The following is a 7,726-nucleotide window of genomic DNA, read 5'->3' as shown; positions in this document are numbered from 1 at the left end:
CGGAACAGGCGCGGCCGTACATCAAAGAGTGGTTTCTTAGAAATACGCATGTAGATTGCAGGCAAGCACGGAAATGAACGGTTCGTGCGTTTTTCCCTACAATCTGTTACTAACTAAGAAATTGGTGTCAAGAAATTGGTTCCGAAACTTCCGGATTGCTGAAATTATTTAGCTATCTCATATCAAACTACACAAATTTTGATCTAGACCAGGAGTCACCAACACGCGGCCCTGCGGCCCGCGATCTGATTTGAGATTTCGTAAGAACGTTTATTAAAGCATTTTTAATGATGAAATTGATGACAGTTTATACGTATTGTTGTTGGTTGCCCAACATCACCATTCCTCACTCGCTGATACGGCTTCGGCGAAGATACTAGCATTGCATGATGGGATAATTAGTTGACGTGAATGGGCTGGGCAGTGGGCATACTGCCTTGACGTTCAATGGCCCAGACACTGCCAAGACCGAGAGGCTTGAAAAACGACTTGGGATGGCCATAAAATCTAGCTATACGAGGAGATAGTTTTGGAGCAAGTACCGTGTCTAGCCAACTCCAATATCGATTCTTTAGTCGCTGAGAAATGTTGTCAGGTATCGTGCGCAGCTTATAGTTCAAAATACAGTGAAAGTGATTATCATAATACTATTTTGTATTTGTATTTGTATAATATTAGAATTACTTTTTTTGTGGTACTATGCCAATGTCAGACAGCACAGCGTTGTAATGACGTAAAGTTATAAGTGATTGCTAAACTGTGTAGTCTATTTTGAACTCCGGTCAATTCATACGGCCCGCGGCCTCGATGAAATTTGAAAAGTGGCCTGCCATCCGCTTTGAGTTCGCGACCCCTGCTCCAGTCTGTATTTGGGTCATTGTGACCAAATTTGGGCGCTGAATACGAATATGGCGGTATGTTTTCTGTCGCGTTACGTTTTGGAGATAATAGATATGTGATTTATTTCTACTTTTTCGGGGTATTCAAGTGGATTTGACTACTTGCACTACTTACTCCAGTGGTTTGGTTTTTCAGACTGCTCCTACTTACTTTTCATTTGGAAAACATTACTACAAATGACCCAATGAATGTCTTTAGCTCTGTTATTTCAGTAGCGAAGAAAACATAGATATGTGGAGTAGACCTAATAGTATAATTGCTGTCCCAAGAAAAATTTCAGTGTCTTTAACCACTGTCCAAAACGATGTGTAAATGTAGCTATTCTTGGAATCCATCGTCAACATCAACATTTCTTCGCACACGCAGGCGTGAAGTTCAAACGATCAATCACGATTGAGCCCTGGTACACAAGAAATAGTGCTTGTAGTATATCATATCATTGTTCTGATAGACCATAGGTAAGATATAGATAATGCAAAGATTAAGTATTCGCTGTTATACCATTAGGTAAAGGAGCGTGTCCATTTTGAACGATGCCTATTTTATGATGAAACCTACTGGATGACATTTGACGTTTGCTTATGGTTAGATCGATCTGTGAGATCTGCACTTTCGTATTTGCTTTGACTTCCGTAAAATGGTTTGATGGCTCGAGCTATAATTATCTCAAATTTGTTGGATTTTATGTCGCTTGTTGTGATTCGGAAATTTTTATGCAGCCGCTCGCTATTTTCTAAGACAAATACAAATCATCAGCGAACAAGCGATTATGTTATATCTGCACGTTTTATGGCCATAATCTCATTATTACAACGAGATGTTTATCATACGTGGGTATCACAGCGGAGTAACATTCTTCGGTCTCAAATAAATATGTATATCGCACGGACGTCACAATATAAGGTGCTTGCCATTGTTGTTGTTTTTATTAACGCATATAATTGGCGCTTGCAACATCGTGGTTATTTGCGCCCATGCACACAGTAAATTTCATAAATTTCATAATGGCATGTCTTCTTGAACTTGAGTCTTTTTTTGGCACATTTGCTGCCTCCTTTCAAGAGTTCGGCTCTCTCTTTGTCTGAGCTTTTTCAATGCGCTGTGTTACAGCGGGTTCGGCTTGCCATTGTAAATATTATTGCAATTAGGCTCTATATTTGAGACTCAGACTTAACGGCTGAGTAGTATTGCGTCGTCTTCGTGTCAGAAGTATAAACTAACAAGCAAATCTACGTGAGTGTTTTGATTTGTTGCTATTATATTTTATAGAGAGGGTGTTTATTCCAAGTAGGCCTCTACCACGCGGTATTTATCCCTGTCACGTGAACAAGACTGCTTTCCAGAGTTATATTTAACCTTGAAGCTGCAAATTGCAATTGTACTTTCGCGAGCACGAACTACATTGCGAAAATTTCAAAATGTCAGTTGCAGTTTCAGAAAATGTATGGGTGACATGTTACATCATGCATCATCCGTACAGCTGTGAAAGTGAAGCATACTTTGCTAACTGTCTGGGATATTGGTTGAAATAATGTGTCACCTTCTCTAATTTACTGATATTACCAAGTGCATCAGATCCTCGACTATAATCGGAACAGTACGAGTGTCATATACCTCAAGTAGTGTGAGGTTTTCAGCGCTTTCGAGTCCCCATTCAGTGCCGAGACATAGTAGCAAACTGGTCTCTTGACGCCAATTACAGATCGTGAAATGCGCTTGTTGCGTGGTCGCAATGTGACTGCGGCGCTGTGGCTGTGGCGCCATTACATCGGTCCAAGGCTCGTTTATTCGTTACTTTTGTCTACAATTGAACGTAGGCGACGCCCACCTTCATCCATCTAAAGATCCGGGTGTGCACAAGTGCACTGCACATAGTAATATTCTTTATTTCGCAGTGCAAATGTGCAACGTTTAGCAAACAAATTGCGCGGTAATTGTAGACCGTGCCGCAAGTTGGAAATTTCTAGATGGAATCACTTTTGCATCGCGCCAATCACATTCCAGCGATATCACTGTTACATCAGCGTGTACTCAAGTACTTGAGTACACGCTGGTTACATAACGCACGGCTGCTGCAATTATGGGGATTGCGCAATCATTAAATAAGGCGTAAGTGAGCTTTGGTATTTGGTTATCTTCTGACAAAGAAGTAAATAGAGTGCTTCAGTCGGACAACGTAATATGCTTACATTGTGCTCTTCGCGAGCTTATTGAAATGATTTACAATCTTCGACTGTGCAGTGCGCACCCAACCTACGCGATGACGTTTTGAAAGCGATAACTACCACTTACTATACTTAGATACTCGAGATTTCTTCATAATTTATGAACGAGTATACTGTATATTAATATCGTCGACAACGCGAACATTTCATAAATGTGTCTTTATAATTATGATATGAATTGTCTACCAAGAAAATAATGTCCTATATGTCCTGTAATGCAGAAGACGACTTGATCTGTACATTGTAGGAAGCCTAATGGAAGGGGTTATACGAGTGGCAGCGGGATTTTATTATGGTAGCCAGACGCGATTCAGTGCAGATGAAGCGTGGGGAAATTTTTATGTGTGTTTGTATATGCACCATGGAGTGAGTTCCCTCCAAGAGCATACATCGGATAAAGTGAGCTATTTTTGTGTGCCATCTTGGCTACACTTAATAAAAATAGTAAGCTATCGTTATGCCTGCCGATTTTAGCAGACTGCTGAAGTCAGTTCCACAAACATTCGCATCATACCATCAGACATACGTCATGTAGAAAACTCGATACCTTCTTTTTCTGCGAAAACCTTTCAACTGTGGAGCAAATCATAATTTCGTGAATTGATAAATATATGACCAATCCATCTCTTCCACTAATTATTATAATAATATAAATCTTATTGATGTATTGTATAATTTCATTTGCGTCTGCTTTGTGAACTTATGAAATATTGTTAACTGACACAATGCATACTTTAGCATTATTTATCGTATTCCTTCACTGCAGTCATGTTACCATTTGAAAGTTATTTCTATTTTCATTTTTTTCCCATTTATTATGATAACAAGTGTTGCATGGAGTTGAAAATCAAATTGATCTCGAGGAAAGGAATTTATTTGGCCGTCAGATACAGGTGAGTAGTGATCCGCGTGCGTTTCGCTTTTGATACGTCACAAAGAGAGAACGTTTGCGGTCTGCAGACAATCGAGGGATGGACTGAAGCCTCGAACCCTGATTTTCGTTTCCAGTTCCTTCCGCAACGGCCCCGAATCCGACTTCTACAGACATTACAGACATTACAGACATTATTGTTATAAATCTTAAGTGCGTATGTGCAACATGCTTACCTACGATGGACCTAGCTACGTTCTTCGGTACTCCATTTGTAGGCTATACTTATAGTTTAGACTGATTACACTGGGCAACAATTATGAACAAAAAATTTGTTGATTTCGATTTTGCACTTGATTTATAGGCTAATTTTGGCGTGCTGATTCCAGAAATGCCACTGGTTTTCTTCTATCACGTCAAGTTTTTACTCTACGACATATGCGCAAAATATGCAAATTTTCACGAATTTAGCCATGATACTTTTCCATACTATATAAAAATCCACACTTTTACCATATAATAAGTTATCTAGCCAAGGGTTCAATTGAATTATTAAGAATAAAGATAGTGGTATCGATCTAGGCCGATGCTTTCTTCCATTTTTGGTTAGATGATGCAACCATCCGAGGATATTTCACACACATATTTGATGCAAACTGCAGGATATGGCAAGAAAAATAAACATTACATTTACTATCAGCTGTAGGTCCAATGCCCCATTCAGCTTATCCAGTGTAACTTTAAACTGCTATATGCTCGATAATTTGGATCAAGATGAAGATCTTAGGGATAGCAGGCCTATTATAATGATGTAGATCAGTGGTTCCCAAACTTTTTCGTCTCATCGCCCCCTTTTGAAGCTCCACACCGATCATCACCCCCCAAATATTGGGAACCAAAAAATGGGCATACAAACTGGGATCACCGGCGAGTTGACTAATAAAAAAAAGGTCAACTTTTCGACTCGACCTCGAAATTACACTTCTACAGCTAAATGTTCGTGAGTTGACTAAAAAGAGGTCATTTCTCTGACTTGACTCCCATCAGGACCGTAACTGCACTTCGTCAGAACCCCCTAAAAAAAACGTTGGTCTTGGGCCCCGATAGGGTGATAAACCAAACCCCAGCCCCCCTCAACCAGTCGTTACATATCAGCTATACTCTATTTCATGTGCTGTTTGGTGAGTCACCGTACTTCGCCTAAACGCGCTAAACGCGAAAAATTTATATATTTCATGCTTGAATCGGTCAATTTGGTCGGGAATTGCATATATATTGCTATCAATTTTTTATCCTCTCTCTGCTCATGTAATAAGATTTATCGGTAGAGCTGAGTGTGGTGTGTTGGAAAAGGTAGGACCCCTAAATAATAATTAAACATCTTCGGGCGGACCCTTTGTTATATTGACTTCGTTACATGATGCTATTTCGTGACCTCCTATATCTGCTATGTCAAAAGATATGGATATCGCCAAAACGTACCAAACTAAAAGACGCATATTGATTCAAATGGGTATTTCTTTAGTGGCATATAATTTTCCCTGCGGGGTGGCATTTGTCTTGTCGGGTTCAGATCGCCAGGATAGGAACATTCGACACCAGCTATTGAGGCGCCTAAGGACAATTAAACATATATGCATATCGAAGTTTTCGATCAGCACAAGGGCATTCCTTTTCGTCCAAGGTCTTCTCGCTGCTGATCGTTCTGGCACACTTCTCGGAGTTGCATGTTACATGGCCCATAACATGGCCTATATATGTATTGGTGCGTCGTGGCGCAGTAATGGCCGACGCCGAAGTCTCCATTCCCATAAATCGTGCGTATTTTTGTTGGCGGAATGGTACCCCAAAATCAAGATATATGACAATATTAAATCGCGCGCAGCGCGAAATTTTTTTAAAAAAGTTGCATGAATTTCTAAAAAAAAACTCCATAATTTATGTTAATTCGCGAAATAATTTTGGGCCCCATTCGAGTTCGGCCCCCAATTGGGGGTTTGAGGTGCGGCAGTTATGGTCCTGACTCCAATATAGCCGTTTTAACTCGCCATCGCTCCCTATCGCCCCCTTCGTTGTTTTCGCCCCCTATCGCCCCCTTCGTCAGTTTTCTCCCCCCTATCGCCCCTTTCGTTATTTTCGCCACCTAGACCGCCAAATCGCCCACGTTGGGAACCACTGATGTAGATTTTGAAATTGAAGATGATTCAGAATGTAGAGTAGTCCATCAACACAAGTTATTGATCTGACATAGGCTTTGGGACTTGGAATAGAAATTTTTGGAACTTTTAACATCCTTACGAAGTGAGAAAAGATTACTTGGCAAGGTAAAGAAGGTATCTCACTTTCAATCAGGAGAATCAGCCTTTTCTTTGTCGGCCTACTTTCGGTAGCTTTTTGTATTGCTGTGATACCGGTATTGGCATGATACTGTCACCATGGATAACTGGAGGAGTTAGGAATCCCCATTTAGAACTCGAGTGAATGACAAATGCCTATAGGTAGCTCAAAAAGGATCCTTAAGTGTGGCATTCTCCAAAATGGCAACGTCTTAGGTGCAGTAACAATTGCACATTCAGTTAGTCTTCGTGAATAATACAGAAACATTGAGAACAATACAGAAACATAGAATTGTTGCAATATCTCGAGCACGATTGGATCGTATGTGTCAGCTTTGAAATATTGTGTTTTCTTTGTTTTTCAGACAATAAGGATGCACAGCGCAAGCAACCCTGATGCACATGTGCCACTGCCATATGTTTATGTCGGACAGCAGACATTAAAAAAAAATACTAAAAATATCTTAATAATTTCCCTAAAAACCTCGACATAGTCAGAGATGGCCAAGGAGAAAATGTCCCCCAACATCTGAAGATGATGGGGATAAGATACCAGAGTAGATTGGAGCTTACATATATTAGCTGACCATTGCTCGAGTATCAAACTAGACAACCTACAGAATTATGGGTTATTAGCGTGAATTTGGACCCTGAAACTCGCACTTTATTTGTCCTGCAGAAGCAATATCAGTTTAAATCAACCATATAAAGCAGTGCAAATGTTTATTTGAAGTCTAATGATTTACTTTCGACTGGTTTTAGTTTTTGAAACGATTTTGAGGCAATGTGGGGGGTGCCTAACCAAAAAACTTGACGTGATAGAAAAACACGGAAGTCATTTTTGAATTCATCGCCCAAAAGTTAGCCAAAATCAATTGCCTGATCAAAGTCAACAAAAACTGTGTTGACCAGTGTTATCGTGGTGCAAAAGCCCACCGATGCTGTAAGTAAATTATGAAGAGTTTGATTGAAATATACACCCTGTTCTATAGGGGCGGAACACATTACAGGTTTAACTAGGAAAGGTATGACCTCATAATAAATTGGCTCGCCAAAACGCCTATCTTCCGTGTGCAATATAACAGATGCATCCGAGGCAAATGACAGTACCATCGGTTGGCTATAGGGAGATTGGTTTTGCGACAGTTCGCGTAACGTTCACGTAACTTCATCTCAATACATCTGTCATGGAGCGTGTTGGCGAACGTCATAACATTTCAAACCCGAAAATTCTCCTGTCAGCAATGAGAGCTAAACGTGCAAACTGTAGCGGCCCTCCCGTGACCTCTTAACACAAACTTCTCCATTATACAGGCCTTCCTACTCATGTATCGAAATATGATGGTGTATGGCGAAAACGGTGTATGAAATCATACATGTGGACTGCAAGAAGT

At 40.3% G+C, this 7,726-nt stretch overlaps 1 long non-coding RNA gene across 1 annotated transcript; it reads left to right on the top strand.

Annotated features, from left to right (window-relative positions):
* Positions 1–317: 317 nt before the first annotated feature.
* Positions 318–4,288, top strand: LOC145445360 (uncharacterized). Its single transcript, XR_013916976.1, has 3 exons — positions 318–1,818; positions 2,069–4,018; positions 4,086–4,288. It is a non-coding gene; the product is annotated as an uncharacterized LOC145445360 (long non-coding RNA).
* Positions 4,289–7,726: the final 3,438 nt, after the last annotated feature.

This window comes from Botryllus schlosseri, chromosome 8 (genome assembly GCF_051294905.1).
Source record: "Botryllus schlosseri isolate E-star chromosome 8, Bs_hap1, whole genome shotgun sequence".
Lineage (NCBI taxonomy): Eukaryota > Metazoa > Chordata > Ascidiacea > Stolidobranchia > Styelidae > Botryllus > Botryllus schlosseri.
This window is presented reverse-complemented; position numbering and strand designations above follow the sequence as displayed.